Consider the following 22,712-nt stretch of genomic DNA (forward strand, 5'->3'; position numbering starts at 1 on the left):
TAACTAAATGCCACACTTGCAAATGTTAACATCATAGACAGAATGCCATTTTGCCCCCACTTCGAAGATTTAAGCTACTCTCACCCTAATTATCACAAACACATTAACGGTCTAAATCCCTTCACAGGCATCAGGAATTTGTTTAGCCACCCAAGAAAGAAAAAAATAACAGCCAGAATAGCCCATTTCATAACTATTTCATTAATTATCTTGGGAACTCAGAACTATGCTCTCAGTCCAGCAACCACAGGCCACTGGTAAGAGTGACTATGGCAACCACGTTGGTGCCCCCATCCTGACAACTTAACAGGAGACATTATGACAGGAGGTATCAGGAGGTACCGTTGCCACAGACACTCTTAGAGACAGCTAGTGGTTGCTTGGTAACCTGCTCTCCTGTACGGGGTTAGCACAAGATGAAGTGAGGAGCTAACAAGGGCTGACGTGAGTTCATACTTACTTGAAAGACGGAGAGAGGGTAGGATGCAGCCAAACATTTCCAAGAACGAAAAGAGCTCAAAACCCATTATATCCTCGGAGATTACGTTATAATTTCTGCCAGCATCACTTGTAAAACACACCTGACATTTTACTAGTGAAAGGAGCGACTTATAAAATTAATTATTATTCTCTACGAACTCTCTATATGCATACATATGATTGCAACGATTCACTTAGTAGCTCCTAATATTAATTATTGATTGACTCTCCTGAGGACTACAACTTATTAAATCTTATTTGTAAAAACAACAGAGTGGCATCAATAGGAGTGTTGAACAGCCGTTGATTAATGAGGGAGCCTAATCATCGTTGAATCCAGGGGAGTGTTTTTTCCCCATTTCAATCCATTTGGTCGTATTATATTGCAACTTTAAATAGCAGCACTAAGAGTAAGCCCCATGAAAATCATTGTTTTTATAAAGAGAAATGAACAAATCCTTTAAAGAGTATTAACTGTCATTAGTAACCTATGACAGACCAAAATCACAATCTCCTACAATTCTTTATAATTTAAAATATAAGCATGCTCAGAAAAGAAGTTTCTTTTCCTTTCTGGAAATACGTTTTTGTTTTATTGAATCTTTCTCGTTGCCAATTTTACAATGACTCTGTAAAGATTATGCTATATGATATTTCCAACATCCCTACCTTATTCTAGGGCCTAGGAGATCCTTACTTGGTCTCAGGAATCCTGGGAAGTAACTGAAAAAGACCAACAAACAGGACGTGGAGAAGAGACGTGGATAAATGTGCCGTTTCTGTCTTTCAATAAGGAGCCAGACTACTTCAAAAAGATAGTCTTGGCCACAAAGCCAATAGTATTTCTAATGACAGGGAAAAATCTGTTGTAAGATGGTCGACAGGACTGATAGGGAAATTCCAGTCCCTGACCAAAGACTCCCTTTCCGAGTTCTTCCTACCCAGCTTGCCGAGCGCGTGCACTCACAGGCGCGCCAAATTACTACTAACGCGGAATGCGGAAGTAACAGACTATAAATTGTTCCCTCTGCTTACGCTCAGGGCTCAGGACGCAGACCCCTGGAGAGTGATCTCTTCTGTGCCCGCCAGTGTGAAGTAAACCTTCTGCCTTCCAAGATCCCCGAGGGCCGCTTGGTTCTTCCGCCAGGGCAGACCGGGTTCTGTAACACTAGAAGAAGAAAAGGATGAATGAATACACTAGGCCACTACTGCCTACACTAGAAAAAAAATAAGTGAAATTGCTCTTATGAATCAATTTCCTAGACCCTGTTCGCATGCAGCTTGAAAAGGCACTACAAATAGTGGACATCTCAGAACCAAAATCATTTAAATTACAAATGGGAAACCTTTTTATAACTATCCATGCAGTTATTCATTAAATAGTTATTAAGCTACTACTATGGGCCAGGCACTGAATATAGAGTTCCATTTTGAAAAATAGAACTTATCTCATTTTGATATCTTGGAATAGGTTTACTTTATAGACAATGAATATACTGAAGAAAATCAGTGATTTTTAGTCTTTTAAAAATTTCATAAATTACATATGTTGGTTATACATATCTGATTTTCCTTAGTCTTAATCCTCACACAGCTCCTGTTCACTTCTGTAACCCAGGGGACCTGACTGAGATACAGCCTGGGCTTTCAGCCTCTAGTCTCATCTGGCTGCCAGCCTGATTATGCCAATGGGAGGCTATTTAAGGTTCCTGGTACCAATTCCAATGTGGGGATGGGGTTCCTTACACCAACAAGCAATTCTCAAAACAACAACAGCGTGTCCAAAAATTCAACTTTATTATGGGTGGCTTAGTCTGTTAAGCATTCAACTCTTGATCTCCCCTCAAGTCATGATCTCACCGTTTGTGTTAACAAGCCCCATGTTGGGCTCTGTACTGACAGCATGGAGCCTGCCTGGTTTCTGTCTCCCCCTCTTTTTGCCCCTTCCCTGCTTGTATTCTCTCCTGCTCTCTCAAAATAAATAAATAAACTTAAAAAAATTTTTTAACTTAATTCTGACACTGTCCAGGAACAGCATCAGATTCCACAGGTTTAAGGCTCAGTCCCACAAAACTAGCCTCCCACTTTTCTAATTTTTTTAATGTTTATTTCTGACAGACAGAGAGAGAGAGAGAGAGAGAGAGAGAGAGAGGGAGAGAGAGAGAGACAGAGCATGAGCAGGGGAGGGGCAGAGACAGAGGGAGACACAGAATCCGAAGCAGGCTGCAGGCTCTGAGCTGTCAGCACAGAGCCCAACGCGGGGCTTGAACTCATGAACTGCGAGATCATGACCTGAGCCGAAGTCAGATGCTTAACCGACTGAGCCACCCAGGCGCCCCAGCCTCCCACTTTTCAACCCCCTGCCAGTTCAGACATCACTAGGAAGCTTCTGACCAACAGGCTACAAATTGGAGCTTCTCACAACCTTCTCCTCTGTTTCAATTAATTTGCTAGAGTGGTTCACAGAACTCAAAGAAATGTTTTTACTTACCAGATTACCAGTTTATTACAAGGGGATAAAACTCACAATCACCCAGAGATAAGAGATGCATAAGGCAAGTAATGGGGAAGGGGTGTGGAGCTTCCATGCCCTCTCCAAGCTTGCCACTCTTCCAGAACCTTCTCGTGTCCACCTATCCAGAAGCTCTCCTTTTGAGTTTTTATGGAGGCTTTATTAACTAGTCATAATTAATTAAACCATTGGCCATTGGCGATTAAATCAACTTCCAATTCCCCTTCACTCCCCAGAAGTCAGGGTGTGACTGAATTTACCAACCCTCTTATCACCTAATTGGGTCTTTCCCATCCTTAGGTGGGGGCCATAGTCACATCATTAACATAACAAAAACACCTTTATAACTCTCATTCTTAGAAAATTCCAAATGTGTTAGGAGCTCTATGTCAGAAATGGGGACGAAAACCAAATATATACTTCTTAGCATAAATCACAATATTCCAGAGTTAATTGTGAAAAATGGATGGCAGGAGGAAGGAAGAAGCCCGGGTTTTTCTCTCTGTGTCCCATCCTCTGCCTCAGAGTCTCCAACATGGTTCCAGCTTTAATAGGGTGACTTCAGCCCCTGGGGCATATTAGTTAACATCACCCCATTGTCCTTTGTCTTCAGCCTGGGAGTGGAAGTGGCAATTTGCTGTTGCTAATTTCTGGGATGGCTCAGCACTCTCTGTCTCTTTAAAGCTTCCACCACCTGAATGATCAATTTCCAACACTAAACTCTATGTTTTAAATACATAGGGTAGTTTCAATTTTAATGGTAGAACCTGATTGATATACTATGTAACAGAGAAATAGTTGGACACAATTTGAATTATCAATAATGAGAAGATAGTTAAATCAATTATGTTACAGTCAGAAAATTTTACGGCTATGATTATAAAGCCTTCATTCTAGGTTTATAAAGACTTCTAAGGAACAAGGAAATGATCATGATATATAATGTTTAGTGAATAAATTTAGCATGTAAAGAAACCTACTGTATGACTATAACTTTAAAAGAAAATCAGAAACCCTGTTTAAGGGCAATAATGAGACCCTGGGTGAATCTTTTACTGTACTTAATTTTTTTTTCTGTCATGTATTATCATTTCTATCAGTGAACAAAATAATATAAAAAATATACACATTCCTCAGTGACTGCCCGTTTGGAATTTACTTTCACATATAGGACGGTTCTATAGCATAAACATGATAGATCTATGATACTTGGCGTGTGATTTGAAAGTCTCTAGCCAAACATCATTTGTCCTATTATCCTATAACAAGAGCCTGATAACCCAACATGAAGAGTATGTTTTAGTGTTTGTCAATGAAAATAAAGGTTCATTTAACTCTATAATATTGTATGTAACTGGTAATACAGGAGCCAACTAACAGACTATGTGGGATTCATTTATTTAAATAGCCCTAAGCACCTACTGCAATCTTTGGAAAGTAGCACTGGGAAGGACCAGAAGACAGAACATATAAGATTAAAGGTCTGGCTGGGTACCAAGTCCCAAAGCTTGGCACACTTAGAAGACAATGGCACCAGGTGCCCAAAATGAACTGGCAAAGAGAATTTGAAATTTGCAAGAGTTAGGGAGGGAGAATTTTTCTAAGACTTATCTGTTTCATGTGTCTTCAGATCAGTTCAACCCTGTGTACTCAAGGAAATCTTAACAACCATAACAATCTATTTGTGGACTACAGGGCATCAGTCTTCTGTGACACAAAAGTGAGATTGAAATCACTTTTGATGTAATGGTTGGAACAACACTAATAAAATCCTGTCAAGCTCCTGGGCTTTTTTAATTCAATGTTACTACTCCCACCACCCCACTAAAAAAGTCACTAAATTCATAGCACAGGCATTCATAAACAAAATATAAATATGCAAAAAAAAGTAAACAATGTAAGAAGAATAACATTATTTTTGGAGCTGGAAATCAAACTGGATGTATTTTAACTATTTTAACTGGTGTAAGACCCAAGAAAGCTGAATCTTCAGTTGACGGTGGAAAAAAAAAAAACCAAAAAACAAAAACAAAAAACGGAGAAACAATCCAATTTACACAGGGGAATCCCACAAAGTATAGGAATTGTCACCCATACTACCCCAGGAAGGAGGAATGAAGATGCAGTTTAAAAAGATTTAAACGGAAGTCTGTACAAGTAGTTATTTCTCTACTCGATCTCATGAGCTCCTTCCAAACAAGTAACCACTCAGCAGAAGAATGGAGGTTTGCTGTATGGATTCCTGGATATGGAGACACCAAACATAATTGGAAATGGGCAATAAATAAAATATATGCATTGAATGTTGAAACCACTATCTCTCTTCCCTATATTGGCCCTCAGGACACAAGCAGCAAATGTAAATCACTATACTTAAGACCGAGAGAAAGTACTCAAGGGGATATGGTTAGACCATGAGAAAAGACATAAACATATTGGCATCAAAGACTTCTCACTGAAAACAGCTCAGACAGGTCATGCTACAATAAAGTCTAAAGCCTACTAGCCACATAAATGTGGATACAGCCTCCACTCAGTTATTTCCCATGTTTCAACATAAGTAGCCATCACTTCACACCCATTAGGATGGCTCCTATTAAATAAATAAATAAATAAATAAATAAATAAATAAATAAATAAATAACAAGTGCTGATGAGAATGTGGAGAAATTGGAACCTGTGTGTACTTTTGGTGAGACTGTAAAACGGTGCGATCACTTTGGAAAACAATGTGGAATTTCCTCAAACAAGAGTAGAGCTACTATATGATCTAGCAATCCCACTTCTAGGTGTATATCAAAAAAAAATCAAAAATAGTGTCTCAAAGACATATTTATACACCTATATTTATGACTGGGCTATTTGCAACAGCCAAGAAATGGAAACAACTAAAATGTCCATCTATGGATGAATGGATAAACACGATGTTGCCTACACATACAATGGAATATTTTTCAGCCTTAAAAGAAGAAAATCCTATGACATGATACCACATAGATGAACCTTGAGGACATTATACTAAGTTAAATAAGCCAGAAACAACAACAAAAAAATACTTTTGATTCCACTTATATGAGGTATCTAAAATAGTCAAATTCATAGAAACATATGGAATGGTGGTTACCAGAGGCTGAGGGAAAAGGAGAAAGGGAAATTGTTTAATCGGAATGGAGTTTCAGATTTACAAGGTGAAGAAGTTTGGAAGATCTATTTCACAACGGTGTGAATATACTTAACTCTACTGATATTATCCTTTAAATGGTTAATATGCTTAAAAAAAGAAATACACAAGTATATTCATTCACACTCATACGTATGTTTGCATATGTATGTAGGTTTTTAGAATATTTGCAAGTAGACTGGGTAAGTCATAGGCTAGGGCAAAAGGGAAACGATGTGTTTACTTGTTCTTTTTTTAAAAAGTTAATGTGTTTTTTTTAACCATATTTACATATTTTTTCAACTAAAAAAGCCAAATAAAGGGGCACCTGGGTAGCTCAGTCGGTTGAGTGTCTAATTCTTGATTTTGGCTCAGGTCATGAGGTCATAGTCTTGGGATCCAATCCCGAGGCTCAGCGCAGAGCCTGCTTGGAATTCTCTCTCTCATTCTCTCTCTCTCTGTCTCTCCCTTGCTCCCTCTTATGCTTTCTCTCACATGTGCTTTCTCTCTCTCTCAAAATAAATAAAAACTTTTTTAAAAAGCCAAGTAAATTATAAAATATGCTCCTTCCACACTCCTGCCACCCTCACTCTACCTGGAAACCCTAACCCAAAGACTGACTGGTTAGAATCACAAAAAGCTTACCTCCTCAGTGTGGGACAACTTGTTGGTATCATTCATACTCTAGAATGCCCTGTAAGCACAGGCTCAAACTAGTCTCCAGTGGAGACCACATCTTGCTTAACTTTCTTCTCTGGTTATCCTGCCTCCCTCTCTCGATTTTCCCTGAGTGCACTCCCTTAAGAAGTAACTTGTACAAGTGTTCTGATCTCAGGCTGTTTCTAGGGAGCCATACATAAGACAGCATTCTATATTTTGCCTTTATGTGCTACCCAAGACTTTACTTGTTGTTGTCTTTGCTACTACATCATAAGTCTTTGAAGATAGGGTCCATGTGTCTTGCTCTACAGTGTTATCAACAATGCCTCACAGAGTAGCAGGTAAAACATGGTCAGTGTGCAGTAAGTAATTGTTGAATGAATATTAAATGAATCTAAGTATCATTATCCTGCCTCAGTGAGGAGCAGGGTTGAACCATATGCTTTTGACCAATTCCTGGCCCATGATAAATATTCACAAGTGCTGGGATGACTACCACAAGAGGGAAGTAGAACTGGAAGTTTCATGATGCTACTTTTTGATCTGTTGACCGCTGAACATTGTCTACTTGCCTGGACATAGTTAATTATATGATTTTCACCTATTCTGCCTGACTACTTAGGCAGTAGTCTGTCTTAGGGTAATTTAAGACGTTGGCCCCTTCTTCCATTGTTAATCTGTAATCCAAAGCAGTTAAACCACCTATCAAATGGTGGCATCTTCTTCAAGTATGAAAGTGAATGGGGAAATTTTATATCTCCATAATTTGGAAAATGGAAGTAACATAGATCACCAGGGAAAAAAAGTTTATTTTCTCTGGAAAATTTACTTTACGCTCTCTCTCTCTCAAAACAATAAACATTAAAAAATAAATAAATAGGGGCACCTGGGTGGCTCAGTCAATTAAGTGTCTGAATTCAGCTCAGATCATGATCTCACTTTTCATGACTTCAAGCCCTGTGTTGGGCTCTGTGCTGACAACTCAAAGCCTGGAGCCTACTTCAGATTCTGTGTCTCCCTCTCTCTTTCTCTACCCCTCCACCACTCCCCCCACTCGTTCTCTCTCTCTCTCTCTCTCTCTCTCTCCCCTTCTAAAATACGTAGCATAAATAAATAAATAAATACGAGACAGAGACCACAACCGACCAAGAGAAAAAATGACTTCAAGAACAGAGTATATTCAGGGATATGAAAAATATCCCCAAAGAAATAAGCTATTATATCCTGAAACAGAAAGCAAAACTAATGTTAATAATAATAATAATAGTAATAGAAAAAATGAAAAAACTTAATTTAAGAGTTTGAAGACAAATAAACTTGATGCATACCCCCCCAAAAAAGCAACAACAACAACAACAAAAAAGTAAGGTATAATAAACTAAAAACTGAGGAGCCAGTTCAGGGGATTCAACATCCAAATAACAAGAATCTCATATAGGGAGAATAAGTGGGGAGAAAAGAAGGAGGGAGATGAAAGAAATGTTTTTTTTTTTTTTAATTTTCAAAACTTGAAAAACATAAGACTCTAGGTTGAAAAAAATCCACCAAGAATGCAAACTGGTGCAGCCACTCTGGAAAACACTATGGAGGTTCCTCAAAAAGTTTTAAAAAATGGAACTACTTTACAACCCAGCAATTACTCTACAAGGTATTTATCCAAGAGATACAAAAATAGTGATTTGAAGGGAGACATGAACCCCAATGTTTATAGCAGTACTATCAACAATACCCAAGTTATACAAAGAGATCAAAGGTCCATTATTTGATGAATGGATAAAGAAGATGTGATGTGCATATATACACTGGAATATTACTCAGCCATCAGAAAGGATGAAATCTTGGGGCCCCTGGGTGGCTCAGTCGGTTGAGCATCCGAATTCGGCTCAGGTCATGATCTCACAATCTGTGAGTTCGAGCCCCGTGTCAGGCTCTGTGCTGACTGACAGCTCAGAGCCTGGAGCCCGCTTCAGATTCTGTCTCCCTTTCTCTCTGACCCTCCCCTGTTCATGCTCTGTCTCTCTCTGTCTCAAAAATAAATAAATATTGAATAGAGTAACATTTAAAAAAAAAAACGGATGAAATCTTGTCGTTGCAACAATGTGGATGGAGTTTGATTGTATTATGCTAAGTGAAATAAGTGAGTCAGAGAAAGACAAATACTATATGATTTCACTCACATGTAGAATTTAAGAAGCAAAATAGATAAATATATGCAGGGGGAAGAGAGAGGGAAGCAAAACAAGCTTTTAACACTTTATAAAACAGAGAGTTTATAAATATTTTAAAATAGCTATTTTTAACTTTTTTCTCTTAAAAAGGTTAGGTTACTGAGTGTCAGAATTAGTACTAGGTTTATTAATTTATTGTCTTTATTCATATTTATTATGTTTATTATATTTATGGATGTACATGTTCATTTCAAAACTGTTTACTTTTACTTACAAATATAAACTACTTCTACAAAATACCTAAATTCCAAAAAGAAAAAAAAATGTGTATGTAGATTGCAAATGCATAGTAGTTACACATACTCTGTTAAATAAAATGCTCAATAATCCAGAATAACCAATTCTCAATAATATCATATAATAGAGTTAAGCTATAACTACCTTCTTAGTAACCAAAACTAAAGTTTTAACTATCCAGTTTGGTATATGTCAGTGTGTGTGTGTGTGTGTGTGTGTGTGTGTGTGTGTGTGTATATATATATATATATATATATATATATATTTACAGAGAAAGAGAAAGTGTTTAAGGAATTGGCTCATGGGACTGTAGAGACTAGAGTTAGTCCAAAATCTGAGGAGGTAAGTCAGCAGGCTGGAGACCCAGAGAAAAGTTATAGTTCAAGTTCAAAGTCAGTCTTCTGACAGAAAACCCTGTACTTTAGAGGAGTTAAGTCTTTGTTCTATTAAAGCCTCCAACTGACTGGAAGATACCTACCCAATTTATGGAGAGTAATCTGCTTTACTCAGTCTACCTGCTTAAATGCTAATCTCATCCAAACATTCTTTCACAGAAACATCCAGAATAATTTGACCAAATACCTGGCCACCAAGGACCAGCCAAAATGACACATAAAATTAACTATAACAATTAACATTAATTCTTTTTTTTTTCCAACGTTTTTTTTTTATTTATTTATTTTTGGGACAGAGAGAGACAGAGCATGAACGGGGGAGGGGCAGAGAGAGAGGGAGACACAGAATCGGAAACAGGCTCCAGGCTCTGAGCCATCAGCCCAGAGCCCGACGCGGGGCTCGAACCCACGGACCGCGAGATCGTGACCTGGCTGAAGTCGGACGCTTAACCGACTGAGCCACCCAGGCGCCCCAACATTAATTCTTTAACCAGCTTTGAAGTCATCAAGAAAACTACTTGCCAAGCCTAGGATCTCTCCCCAGTCCAGGAGGCAAGGGAAGGTGTGGCACTAAATGTGACATCAGCTGGTCACAGACAGTGAATGTGGCATTCACAACTCTTGACTAGACTACCAACCCCAGTGGAGCATCAGAACTGAGTACCTTACTAGTTTGCATTTCTCCTCTTCTAAGTGGCTATTTCACCATTTAATAAAAGGAGACGGTAAATGGGGTCCAATTTCCCCATCTGCTAACATGATAAAACTGGATGATAGTATATGGAATATTGGACTCAGTACTTTATACCCCACCATCCCCACCTCTCACACACATCTTGATTCCTAGTATTCTTTAAACATACTTCTCTTAGTTTTTTATTCAAAAGTCATCCAGAGAACTATTCAACTATTTCTAAGGCATCATTGCCACTGCTCTCTTGCATAGAACAGAGTATGTGATGGGGATAAAAATCCTCAATATTAGGAATCAGGAAAAATGCATTAACAATAATAATTTGAGAGTGAGTACAGGTTATGACTTAATAAAGTCAATGATTCCATATTGCATACAAATAAAAGTAGGTTTTTTTTTTTCTTAATTCCTTATGTTTACACTATGGGCTGTCCTTTTTAAGAATTAGTTAGGATGGAGCAGTGGGTGTTGTATGTAAGTGCTGAATCACTATATTGTACACCTGAAACTAATATTACACTGTATGTTCACTAACTGGAATTTAAATAAAAACTTAAAAAAAAAGAATTAGTTAGAATGCATCATTGTTGATATAACATCTATGTAAGAAAATTAGGAAAGATGTCAGACACGTATGCCCATTAAACCCAGGAAATAACTCAACTTGGGTTGTTCATTGACTAAGAAATAAAATATGAGTTTGGGGGCTTATTTTAGTGTCATTTTTTTCTTGAAATATTTTATTTATTTGAATAAATATGCATATTATTCTGATAATAGAAACTTCAAATTATGTTATTCACTCAAAGTGTAGCACATAGCAGTAATAATGATATAAAATAATGGTAGCAAACTATGGCTTCTCCACATAAGATAGAATAGCAGATGAACATAAAAAAAAAATGCAAGTTCAAAGAGCAATTTATTCAGTGGCCAGCAAGCAGGGATTTGTATAATCTAGCCTAGAGGAAACAGAGGTAGAGATAAGCTTCTGGGAGTCTGATCTAATGACATAGATGACCAAGGCTGAACTTTAACAAAAATAAATTATTTGATTTTCTCCCCAGTAAAACCCCAAGCCTATATGTTTAGTAGCCATGAAGCTTACCAGCAGGGCTTCATAACATAAAAAAGGATTCAAAAAAACATCAAAGAACAACATAGATCCTTAAAATATATTAGCGACCGATCCACCTAGAGTAGGTGTTACTTCGTGAAACGGTACTAACATCCATTCCGTGCAACTTTTAAAACATCAAGTTAGAGCACTGCTACAATCACATAGAAGTGTTGAATGAGGTTCACTTATGTGAGTCAACACAAATATATTTCCACTTCTTCAGACTTAGCAGTTTATATTCTGGAAACTTTCTACAATACTCTTATGGCAGAAATGACCGAGTGGGTCACCAAAAATGTCTGCACCCTTTTCCATAGAGTGTAGAGTTGTCCTGAGAATCAATTTTCCAGCCAAGGACAATTTTTTTCAAGTTCTTTGTATATAAAGAGGCCATCTGACCAGTTCTTGACAATGTAATGGTAGCAATGGTACATGCTGCTTCCAAACAATTAAGAGTGAATGTAAGTTCTCTCTCCTCACTCTGTCTGCTGAATGAAGACTCGGGCCCATAGCATTATCAGAAAGTAGCAGGAGACTGGGTCCCTGAATAACCACATGGAGAAAATTCACATGCCAATCAAGAACACCTGCATTGGATTGGTATGTATACAAGAAAATAAACTTTCTTAGGAAAACCTCTGAAATCTTGAAATGTGTTTATGACAGAGACTAGTGGTGTCCTAACTAGCATAGATTTATGTGTGAATCGTTTAGTGAGGGTCTGTTATATGCAAATACAGTAGAATAAGTTTATTGAACTATTGCCATCCTTCTAGTCCAAGTTCATATGCTATATGTTGTGAGAAACATTTTTTAAAATCTAAAATTCACGGATTCATGGGCGGCTCAGTTAGTTGAGTGTCCAACTCTTGATCTCAGCTCAGCTCTTGATCTCAGGGTCATGAGTTCAAGTCCCACACTGGGCTCTGTGCTGGGCATTGAGCCTACTCAAAACAAAATAAAATAAAATCTAAAATTTATACATTTATTGAGTGTTTACCATGATCCAGACATTGTGATAAAAGCTTTACAAGTTTTAGCTACTTTATCTCATGTGATCTTCTGTAATGGGCTCCTTTAGGGCACTGGCCCAGCTCACAAGACATCTACGCCCAGCCACACTCACCCAGCCACAGCAGTGAATCAAAAGTCATTTTGTTTCATATAACCTCCTGATCACAGATGATCAAAAACCGTGATAAGGTCGAACAATCAGGAGATCATTAGTGATTTTCTAGTAAAACTTTTTAGAAGTCTGCAAAAAATTACAAAAAATAAAAAGTAAATTTTTAGAAGTCTGTACATTTTGCTCTAGCCACATGGCCTTCATGTAACATGATCTGACTCAGTTTAAAATGCTTTTTTTTTTGCGGGGACTGGGGGTAATTCTTTCTAATTGTTCTACAGAATAAGTATTTTGCATAGGGCTGAGCACACTAAGGATTATAAATCATTTACCACTGCCTGTCATCATATGTCTTTAATAGAATGCATGGATACAGGGCTCTAGAGAACCAATATAATTAACATATTATCAACAGGCTTAAGTTTGATGGCTGAGTTTGTCACTTTATGTGTTTTTGCGGTATCTATTCTGCAAGTTCTAACAAGGCCAGCATATGCATAGTTGATTTATGAATTATAATTTAGAGGGCACTAAATATCCACTATCAAATTTTTAAAACTCGCTATAGCTTGTCATATCCTTAATATCCCACCAGTAAGGTCATCTAAACCCATCTTGCTTAAAGCAGTTATGTTTCCCGAAAGGTTGTCAGATATCAATCGCCCATTAGTGTCCTGAGCCATGGATCAGGGCAGAGTCTTGAAGGAAAAGACCCTAGGATATGTTTGTTTTACAGAAATAATGAGGTCAGGCTCATGGAGGAGTTCTTCGCCTTAATAGGAGACATAATGCTAGAGTTCTAAGCAGCCCTAGAATTACATTAAAGCACCAGGTCCTGAAAATGGGGGTTACAGAGAGCTAACATTTGTCAGGAATAGCTATTACAAGTTAAGCTGGTGTTATATACTCACCTAAACTCCCTAGACACTGACAAAAGCAGTATCTCTCGAGTATACAAAGGCAGAAAAATCTATATTTCGGTATATGCTGCGCTTCAGTATGGAACTACTTCCTGTCCACATTTTTACTGTCTTGTGCAAAGAGTACATCAAGGGAGGCAACTGAATCATGAAAGGTTGAGTGAGAAACCATATTTCTAACTCACATACATATACAATGCTTTTGGTAACTCTTTAGAAATATCATCTATACGCTTCATAGAGAAAGTCTGTCCTTACAAAAATGAGGGAATCCTATTCTTCACCCTATGCAAGTCTACTTCCCCCAAAGAGCAAGATATCTCTGTGTCTGTCGTGTGGTTTAAGGGACCTAACAGATTATGTAACATAAACAAAACACACTAAAGTATAATGTTGACACAGACATAGATTGAGTTGGCTATCACAGTAAATAAAGGTTGATTGAAATAGTAAAACCAAAAGAAAAAATAGGAATATGCTAAATAATATGAGAGTTGGGAAAAAGGCCTTATTGACAGCCATTATAGTTATGTTATTGGCATATATAGCTCTGATGGGGAAACTTGAATTAAGTTTCTTCTCCCCAAAATCATTTTGAAATTCTTTATACTGTCTTGATGATCAAAAATCTCAGATTAATTTAATTTAATTTCTTTTTAAGATTTAATATTTAAGTAATCCTACACCCAACGCGGGGCTCGAAGGTAAAACCCTGAAATCAAGAGTCCCCTGCTCCACCAACTGCATCAGCCAGGGGCCCCTTAAATTAATTTTAGAACAGTATATGATATAAGTAACTGTTAAATAAGTGTTTGTTAGTTTCATTAAGAAGGAAACAATGGGAGCGCCTGGGTGGCTCAGTCGGTTAAAGGTCCAACTTCGACTCAGGTCACGATGTTCGAGCCCCGTGTCGGGCTCTGGGCTGATGGCTCGGAGCCTGGAGCCTGCTTCCAATTCTGTGTCTCCCTCTCTCTCTGCTCCTTCCCCGTTCATGCTCTGTCTCTCTCTGTCTCAAAAATAAATAAGCGTTAAAAAAAAAAAAATTAAAAAAAAAGAAGGAAACAATGTAGACAACACTTTGTAAAGTTTACATTTGAAGAGAAAGAGGTAGATCTGTTGCTAAAGGAAAGAAATGGAATGTTCAATAACTTACTTTTAGTGGGAAATAGAATTTTAGAGGAAACAGGAAGAATCTATTGAAAGAGAAAGTTGATATGTGAGCAAGGAAAAAAGTATCATCAGCATTACCAATCTCATTGATTTATACATATAGGATTTAATATTTTCTGATATTACAAAAGGTGAGTAATTTTCAGAATATCTTTCATTAAGCACTAGATATTAGTTTATTCTCTCTAAATAAACTATGAAGATCAGCTTAACTATAGCAAGTCAGTCATCACAGTGCCAACATTATACTTTTTATAATTTGTGCTGAAATTAATGTTACATATTTCCTTTGCCTTAAAAAATGTAGCACATGTGCATATTTCTATTTAAAAGCCAAAGGTGAAACTTAAGATAATTTAGCAAGTAAATTATTCATAATTTGGTTAATTTCACTAATAAAGGAAGAAAAAACATTCTATGTTTGAAAAATACGTGACTGTCTTTGAGAACATAAAAGGTAAACAGGTAAATGTTAATAAATTCTCATTAACTGCAGCCATACCTTAGAAACAAGGAGGAGGGAGTGTGTTCTCGGGGTCTGTCAGCTACACTTGAGGATAGCTGCCAATCAGATATATTGAACAGTTTTGCAGGCTGCTCTGCCTCAGTGAGCAAAGCTATCATAAGAAACCAGCAGAGAGTAGCACACTTTCTATGGGGCTGGGAAAACAAAGGGTAGAGTGTTAAACACACACAGCAAACACTCAGAGAAGAGAAACTACAAAAAAAAGAGCAATCAGTCTCTGTGTGAAAGTACTATTTTTTTAAGGTGAACTTATTCACCTATTTGAAGATCCAATTTGCCAAATTACAACATTTGAAAATTACCGTGATCTGATATCATAACAAAGGCATTGATGTGTGCAGGCACTGGTGTGTGTTCTGATGCCTCTGCCTTTGTCTATTGTTCTTCAAGTGACTGCCTGATAATCCTCACTCTTTATCTCCTCAAAGATCTCTTAAGGTCTAAAGAAATGAAATCCTTGGAGGTATCATTGAGAGACATAAGATATGCAAGAGTGAATTTCTAACATGGAAGAGCTTACCACAGGCATCTTTTCCACTTGGGTGAAAAAAAAAGCATCCCTCCTTTTGTGGTCCATGTGTCAGGGCTAGATCCTTGGCTGGATGTGACAGCACGATCATAGCAAATAGGGCTCTGGCCACTGGAAGGGGCACTTTCTAATTAATGCTGCAGTGACATACAACCTGTTAGATGCAACACTGTAACAGGATGTGGTCCTGGCAGTACTATTTCTCAGAACAAAAACATGAGGAATATGGTGCATCTGTCTGTCCATCAACTCTCTAGGTGACACACTGAAAGTCAGCAAGACCTGGAACTGTGTCTCAGGCACCCATCTGACATCCAAACACATGAGTTCTTCCATAGCCTAAAGTCATATTACCTTCCACTGTGCTCCTAGCAGAACGCAAAAACTAAACTCCTTAGTTAGGATCTGTACCTCCAAATAATCTCTCAAGTTTTCATCATGGTTTCTTTTACCATTATGGAGACTTCTCAGCTGTTCCCAAGGACACTGACAAGGACTCAAGAGATTTTACAATCTCTCCTTAACTTTGTTCATATCTAAGAAAAAAGAGTTGGTTTTCAGAGCATTATCACTGCCCCAGTCATTTTATTTATTTATTTATTATCTATCTATCTATCTATCTATCTATCTATCTCCATGTCCCTCCTCGACCTCCATTCACAACACAGACCAGGCAAAGGGCCTGGGCTGGGGTATATATGGGTAGGTTTATTATGCCTTCTCTTTCTGTACAGTCAGTGCAAGAACACAGCCTGTGGTAAGCACCAGGAGGCTGCCTGAGGCATTTTAAGACAGAAGACACTGGGGCCATGTCTAAATAAAGAAGCACTTCGGGGGGTGTCTGGGTGGTGCAGTCCAATTCACATGTAAGAAACCAATCAGGGGCTAAATGACCATAACTGGGCAGGTTGTCATAGCTGGATCACATGGGGCCAGATAAGAACAGTGATAACATAAGCCCACTTGGGACTTTACATTAGGACTCTTTCTGTTCCCATTGTTTAATATCAATATTGACTCTTGACCTTTGGAAGACACTAAACTTGTAAGCAAGGGAAGAAGAGTTTCAATTTTGGGCAGAGAAATTTGAGACAAAAAAGAGGCAGGTTTCAGCACATCTGGGTCTTTCAGACCATCTTACATGATTGACACATTCTCCCCTTTTTGTCTGGAAGTGCTTCTTTTTTTTAAAGCTTTTTTTTTTTTTTTTCTTTTAGAGAAAGAGAGAGCGCAAGCTGGGGAGGGGCAAAGAGAAGAAGACACAGAATCCCAAACAGGCTCTCGCTGATGGCGCAGAGCCCAATGCAGGGCTCGAACTCACAAACCATGAGATCATGACCTGAGCTGAGATCAAAAGTCGATGCTTAAACCTGCCTCTTTTTTGTCTCATATTTCTCTGCTCAAAATTCAAACTCTTCTTCCCTTGCTTACAGGCTCAGAATCTTCCAAAGGTCAAGAGTCAATATTGATATTAAGCAATGGGAACATAAAGAGTCCTAATGTAAAGTCCAGGGTGAGCTCATGTTATCACTGTTCTTATCTGGCCCCTTGTGATCCAGCTATAACAACCTGCCCAGTTATGGTCATTTAGCACCTGATTGGCTCCTTGCATGTGAAGCCACACTATGGCCCATCAGCCACTAAACACTCTTTTTATTTTTAAGGTTTATTTTTTGAGAGAGAGAGAGACAGAGACACAGAATGCAAGTCGGGGAGGGGCAGAGAGGGAGGGAGACACAGGTCTGAAGCAGGTTCCAGGCTCTGAGCTGTCAGCACAGAGCCTGACGTGGGGCTTGAACTCATGAACCATGAGATCATGACCTGAGCCGAAGTCCGACACTTCTGAGCCTCCCAGGTGCCCCTGTACAAGCAGTACTCCCAGGCGCCCCTGTACAATCATTTTTTAAAAGATGATAACCAAATTGTGCTTTTTTTTTCTACTTTTACTACTGGTATATGATTTAAAGCATAATTTAGATGAGATTTAGCAATTTATTTAAAATAATGGGAAGTGAACCAGCCTAGGAGTCAGGAGTCACACACACTCTTGTGTGTCCACACAGGCACTTTCACACACTAGTTATTAGGCAAGCCACTTAGTATCACCTTTTCTCTCATTTACCGCTATATCTGTAGAATGAGAGATTCACACACATACTCTTGAATTCTGAATTGATTGGAATCTATTAATGACCATACAGGAGACCCACCCCCACCCCACACCATAACCTCAGTGTAGATTGGATGTTTTTTAGCTCATTCAGAGTTTGCTGGTTGTATTATATTGACTTTTACACGGTCAAAAATGCTAAAAAAAAAAAAAAAAAAAAAAAAAAAAGAAAGAAAGAAAAAATCAAAGTCAGTCTGGTCATGTTACATAGTGTGTTAAAGCTGTCTGCTGTAATAGGCAAACCTAGAAACAGATGAGAAAGTTGATTTTTCATTCAAGTAAAGACCAGGAGCTGGGGGCAGGGGGGGAGAGAGGGTGGGAAAAATTTGGCTCCATATAGTCATTCAGGGATGCAGACTCATGGGGTCTCTGCTGAATTTGACATGTGGCTTCCATGGTTACCCTTAGCATCACCATTCAGCCAATATTTGGAGAAAACAAAGCAAATGGAGCATCAAATGGGAGTTTCTATAGAACAGAACTGGAAGTATTATGTATAATTTTTGCTATGTTCTGAAGAGGGAGAGCAGTCAGATTTAGAGAGCAGCTAACTACTCTGTGCCACACAAAGACATATCCAAAAGGCATTTCAGAGCAGGATATGATATATAAATTCCTGAAGCCCCAGCTCAGGTCCTCTGTGTTCCATAAAAACGCACTTGGTTACCACGGGCCTCTATGATTCACTTCCCCCTCTAAATTTTTTATCTGTGCCATGTATTTTGATACTTATTATTTTGTCTTGACATTTCTTTATGAAAGCATGTTTCCTTTGTTAATACCATAACTCTCAAGAATAGATATAGTTTTAAACTTTTTATTTCTAATCTTCTAGCTCCTCCCTTGCCATCTAGCACAACTTAATTAAAGCCATTAAATACAATAAATTTGATTAATTAATCTTGGTGAGTTCTTTCAAAATACACATAAATGTAAGCTATATTATGGCAACAGTGGGAGGGAGCATCTGTTTTTTTCCCATTCCCATTGCCAAGAACAGTGCTTGGCATATTAAAGCACTCAAAATTATTTGTTGAATGAAAAACAAAAGTTCTATGATTCCATGTTCTGTGATCATCAGGCCCTGCTACTTTTCTTGGGGTCAAATACTTATGACAAATTCTAGTTTAATAATTATACTAGTACTAATAACAACAACAATAACAGCTAACACTACCATAGTGCCTACCGTATGCTAGACATATAGAAAAACTCATTTAATACAACAATGTTTTGAGATAGTTATTAACGTAGGTTCTTTGTATATATCTACCTTTTGAACCAATGCCAGCCTTTAGGGAGCCTTTGTGCAAATTAGAAAGGGCACCACAGGCTGTACCATTCACTAATCTATATTATCAAAGAGCATCCAGAGCAGACACTTGCTCATAAATGTTGAATGGATGAATGGATCGATGAAAAACCTATACTATTTGAGTGGGTCTGAGAGATAATAATTCCATTTACTTTAATCTTTTTATTGTCTGATTTGCTCTAATTTTTCAACAATGTTAATATGTCATTAAATGTATACACTTATTTGATGGAGACAAAAGAAGTCTATAAGTAGAACAAAATGCATCAATCTGGGTGAGTATACTTTTAATTAAGAAAGAAAATTAACATAATGCTCATATATGATGTCCTTTAATTTCCAAAATACCTTCTTTCTTTGATAGAATTTATCATTACAAATGGTCATTTGTAAATCTTTTTATACCTCATTTCTGCAGTTGGAGTTTGTAGAAGTGGAGCAAAATGATATTTATAATTAGTTTTTCATTCTTAAAATTTTTTTGTTTATTTATTTTGCAAGAGAGAGCATGAGCAGGGGAGGAGCAGAGATAGAGAGAGAGAGAGAGAGAGAGAGAGAGAGAGAGAGAGAAAGAGAATCCAAGCAGGTTCCACACTGCTAGCATGGAGACCTATGTGGGGCTTGAACCTGAACCATGTGATCGTGACCTGAGCTCAAATCAAGTGTTGGATACTTAACCGACTGAGCCTCCCAAGCACCCCTAACTTTCATTTTTAAATAATTATGTAAGTTACATAAAAATCATACAGAAGACTCACATGTAACTCTCACTGAGTTTCTCCCAGTGGTAACATCTCACATAACTATAGCACAATATTAAAACCAGAAACTGACACTGGTACAACCACAGACTTTATTCAGATTTTACCAGTTTTATGTGTGTATGTGTAGTTCTATGCAATTTTATCACATATGTAACTACCACCAAATCAAGATATATCTAAAGAATACAATCAAAGCATATTTTAGGATTAAGATACCCTAAAGCAAAATTGTTAAATCTCTCTCCTAATGTTGTCATTAGACAGTTGGTGGAATTATAATTTATTATCAAAGTAACTTGGATAAACAGGAAATATTCTATTTTTCTATTTTCAAATATATTGAAATTTTTAGGAAAAATTCATTTTAGATGCTCTGAGGGATTTCTCTTTTTAGAAAGGAATCTGGTGGATAAGACTTACACATGAATAGTCATCTCATTTTTTTTACCATGTTCTTTATCATTTTATGAATAAAGATTAGCAGTTCGAAACTTCAAAATGTTTATTCAGTTATTAATAACAGGTGATGCAATGTAAGTACTCTGCCACCAGGTGGTGGTCCCTCCAATATTTGCTTTGAGATTCAAATTAAAACTAGGAATGTTTTCCATGTAACTCACTGAAATATAACTTTTCATGCTCTTTCTATTTAGCTACTTTAATAATCAGATTTAGTCTAGCATTCAAGGACCTCTATCATTAGTCCCCAATTTCTTTCTCAGGCTCTGCTTCCACATTTTCCCAGTTAAAGAAGGATTTGGTAAGTCAAATCTGATCTCCTCACTACTTCTTTCGTATGTTTTTTCTCATTACACTTCTGTATCACATTCCTTTTTTAAAAACTAGTGTAGGAATATAACACCCGGTACCTAGAGGGACTAAATGAATACTTCCTATAAGCTTTTGCTCACTCATTCTTTGTATCTAAAATGCTTAAATTTAGATATAAAATGCCACCTCTCCTATCTTGCTATAAAAATCCTTCAATGAATGCTCAATTTCAGTGTCACCTCTTTCACCCTTCCACCTTCATCCCAGGAGGACGTGATCTTCCCTAGCCATATGTGGGAAATGCTCTGTCTTTAGCACAAATATAGCTCTTCCTCATTGAGTTAAGTTGTAGTTTTTAAATATTAATCCCCTATTTTATTCTTCCCTAGCCTTCAGCACAGTATTTGGGTATTCCGTGACTATTAGCTGAATTAATGCATTTCAATACCACATTTTAGAGAAAAATTTGAAAAAGGAAATCCCTATACCTATTACCTTTTTTATTGATCATTAGCTTTCCTTTATCATTTATCCTGAATACTAACTTGAAGTCAAATTCCCTACCTTGTAGTTTAAAAGCCATTGAAGTGTCAAGCCTTCAAGAATTGGGAGGGCTGGAATCAATAGTCTTTAATGTATTAACACTTCCTTGATACTCAGTCATACTCAGTCATACTGTTGGAGCAAGTCTTTATTCAGCCTGTTTCCAGGTTACTGGACAGATGGATTCTCTTCTGTCCCACTTACTACTTGAATCAATTAAAGAGACTTTTCTTTTCCAAACCTAGCCCCCTCTTTGCTCAGAAGTCTCACTGCTTACTGTCTAAGCTTACTTTTTACATCTAACACTAGAACTTTTAAGAAAAACATTACTTTTTTTTCTTATTAAAAGGAAACATTACAAGCACTAGCTATGTTTTTCTTTTATTAGAATTAGTAGCTAGGTGACCTTGAATTGTATGTCCAATAGATCTTCTTTCAAAAACTCTCTAGTAATAACTTGAGTTCCCAACCCGACCTAGTACAGAGTTCCCAGAGCTGTTTCCTGAAAGAGTTTATGTTCTTCCTAAAGAAAAGAACATTTTAAAATAAAACTATTTTAAAATGAGGTTTGGGGATGGAAATTTAAGGCAGTTTCATGACAGTAACATTGATCTCTTTTGGCAGTTCTGATATTTATGTATTGGGTTTTCTCAAAGCTAGGTCACCTTTCTCTGCAACCATTTGGTCTGTTTTAAAAAGTGATTTCCTAAAGACCAAAGACTACTTTTTTCTATTTAGAGTCCAACTTCACACTGTCAGAACTTAAAATTCTCCAGACTCCCATGGAAGAGCTACTTTAGGTCAAAGTAAAGCTAGATATAAATGCCTAAATATCTACCCTCAGAAAGGTCTCAGTCTTCAGAAGGGTTAATGGTACCACTTATGACAGACTCCATAACTGTTCCATTCAACTCTTGTGACTACAGACCCCCATATCTAGATAATCAGTCATGGTTTTTGTTAGCTCTGCAAATACTGAATTGGACAAATATTTATTCAACACCAATTATGTGCCACATACACTAGTAGGCTCTGAGAATACAAATTTAAATAAGACATGATTCCTGCCCTTGAGAAACTGACTATGTCTTGGTAATGTCTTTACTCTGTCAGATATTCTACCCTCACATCTGTATGTATTCAAGTCCCTGAAACCTAGCCTAATATCACCTAAATAATTGACTTCCCAGAGAGCCCAAATTCTAGAATGTTCTGGAGCTCACTGGTGCTATGACCCATGACCAAAAGTTTTTCTTGTAGTTTTAATCCATTGAGATCTGATACTGACTCAACAGCAGGAATAGAAATGTTTAGCAAATACTAGGTTACAATATCTGTGCTCACTCTAAGGTTTACAGATTTTCCAAAATAAAAGAGCCATGAGAAATCATT

The 22,712-nt window shown here is 37.5% G+C and overlaps 1 non-coding gene across 1 annotated transcript; it reads right to left on the reverse strand.

The window, feature by feature from the left end:
• Positions 1-16,401: 16,401 nt before the first annotated feature.
• Positions 16,402-16,531, reverse strand: LOC111560701. The gene has a single exon (XR_002742696.1). It is a non-coding gene; the product is annotated as a small nucleolar RNA SNORA51 (small nucleolar RNA).
• Positions 16,532-22,712: the final 6,181 nt, after the last annotated feature.

The sequence above is a fragment of the Felis catus genome, chromosome B2, assembly GCF_018350175.1.
Source record: "Felis catus isolate Fca126 chromosome B2, F.catus_Fca126_mat1.0, whole genome shotgun sequence".
Classification (NCBI taxonomy): Eukaryota; Metazoa; Chordata; class Mammalia; order Carnivora; family Felidae; genus Felis; species Felis catus.